The 2,469-nt window shown below is 42.5% G+C and overlaps 1 protein-coding gene across 14 annotated transcripts in view; it reads right to left on the reverse strand.

Annotated features, from left to right (window-relative positions):
• The window catches only part of Inpp4b (inositol polyphosphate-4-phosphatase type II B), a 750,330-nt gene that overhangs the window by 29,841 nt on the left and 718,020 nt on the right, over nt 1–2,469 (reverse strand). The window lies entirely within an intron of this gene.

A 2,469-nucleotide genomic window follows, 5' to 3' on the forward strand; every position in this document is an offset into this window, starting at 1 on the left:
TTTTGTAAAAAGAGTGTGAAAATAATCTTTCAATAAAACAAGAAGTTAAGGCCAAAAGCAACCAGTGTTTGTAAGTTTACTTGGTTTATTTTTGAAGTGAGGCTTAAACTCTATGGACACAGTTATATTAAGTAAAGTTGACTTTTAAAATTAGATCCTTTTACTTTCAGAGCACAACTGGTTGCCTATATGTATGTGTTTCCCTGTACAGCATGTGTCAAGTGCCCATAGAGGCCAGAAAGGGCATAGAATACTCTGGAACTGTAGCTAAAGTTGGAACTGGGAGCTAAACACCAGCTCTCTTAAACCCTGAGCCATCGCCCCAGCCCCAGGTTTGACTTTGAAAAGAATTGCATGCGTCTATCTCCCTCCCCTCAAATATCAATCTTTCAGGAAGGCTTTGTGAGACAGAAATGTGACTCATCCTGTGACATGGTGCCAGGGTTAAACACTAATTAACCTCGCAAAAGTATTATGGATGCTATTGAGAATGTTAATTTTGGATTGAGCTTTCATTAAGCCTTTTTCTGTGAATAAATGAAGTTACTAAAAGTGAGCTCTTCAACAACCCTCCACCTGCACATGCTGAAGAGATCTGAGAGGAAGCCACTGAAGGGGATGGTACTCCAGCTACAAAACTACTCTAATCACAGATGTTAAAGACATGGCTCCTGCTTCAGGAAGCTTCATGATACTATAGTCTGCACTGTTTCCAAAAACTTTCCCAGCGTGCCTGTCAAGTCGAGATGAACTTTGCATAACCCTGTTTGCCGCTCCTCTGGGGTCCTGGTTCTGGCTAACTCTCTTCAACACTGACTTCAGTTGGGTCCAAAAGAACAGTTGAGTAGTAATTCATAGAAACATTTATGGTGGACAGGTGGATGGGCTGTGCCTATTCTTCAATGTGTGTGGTCTTTAGAATGCTAGAAGTTGTCCAGTGATGTGTAAGTTAAAAAATTACACTCCTATGCCACATTTTGGCCAAAGTCACATCATATGTATAACTAGGTTGTTCAACTCACTTTTGGAATGAGCTGGGAGTCCCTCCTGTGCTACCTCTAATGTTACATTAAACCCAATAAAGGGGCTTTTACTTCAAATGGTTTTTGCATGCTCACCTGCGGGTTTTATCGTTGCCATCACCGTATTACCTAAGCTTGTACTACACAGAGGAGGGGACAGCAGTGTCAATCAGTGGTAGCCACAGTGGTGGGGGTGGGGAGAGCAGCAGTAGTTGTGGAAAGGTAGCTGCAGAAGTGACTAAGGAGAGAGGCAGTGGGAAGCAGGGACAGCAGAGAAAAGGCAGGGCACTGGAACCAAGCAAGAAGGAGAGAAGGAGGTTGTCTTAGAGTGTCTATCGCTGTGATGAAACGCTGTGACCAAAAGGAACTTGGGGAGAAAAGGGTTCATTTCACTTACAATTCCATGTTACAATACTTTGGACAAGGAAGTCAGAATGAACCTCAAGGTAGCGTTCTGAAAGCAGGAATTGAGGCAGAGCCCATGGAAAAAATGCTGCTTACTTAGCTTGCTCCTCATGGCTTAGTCCACTTTCTTACAGCGCAGGCAACTATGAACCAGTGTGAGCATGGCCTTCTCGTACCAACCACCAATCAAGAAAATGCACACAGGTCAATCTGGTGGGGGTATTTTCTCAAAAGAGGTTACCTCTTCCCAAATGACTCTGGCTTGTGTCAAATTAGCCAGTAGTCAGCATAATGGTGAAAAGCCAAGGATAGAAACTGAGAACCCAGATCCTTGGAAGATTAATGGTTAGCTTCCAAGCCCATGTCTTGATGTGTAAGGCTTCAGAGCCATACCACCCGAACTGGCTTTGAATGCTAAAAGTGAGATTTCACTCATTCCTGAGAGCCTGGATGATCAAACCCTAGGACAGTAACCCTATAACCTTAACTGTTGGAGCTGAACATCTCCGTTTTCTAAGGGCAGGGTCACAAGTATCTAGAGCTCTCAGCCTCCATGTCTCTTTGTCCAACATACAATGGATCTTTAGCACTAAAGGGTCAAGGATTACCAACACTACAAACACACACACACACACACACACACACACACACACACACACACACACACACTTTCCCTACTCAGCATTTCTATATAACCAGGGGAAAAGGGTCCCAAATCAACTCATTTTGATAGCAAAGTAGACCTATCTGTTCAGCAGACAGAAATTGTTCAAACATGACAAAATGATGTAATGGTACTTGTAACAAAAATCTGGCCAAGGAAGTTGGTAATAGGAAGATGAAGAAAAACAGTTCAAAGATTTGATTTGATTTGATTTTATATTTCTATGAAGACCTAAGTCCATGTCTCAGAAAGAAGCTACCATTGAATCCCCTGATCAAGTGGACTGAGCGTTAGAAACACCTAAGTGTAAGGTAGCACATATATTTTACAGGAAATTCTAAGTTTGAAATGTGACTTCACAAAGGTTGGTAACCCGGT

This window comes from Rattus norvegicus, chromosome 19 (assembly GCF_036323735.1).
Source record: "Rattus norvegicus strain BN/NHsdMcwi chromosome 19, GRCr8, whole genome shotgun sequence".
Taxonomy (NCBI): Eukaryota; Metazoa; Chordata; class Mammalia; order Rodentia; family Muridae; genus Rattus; species Rattus norvegicus.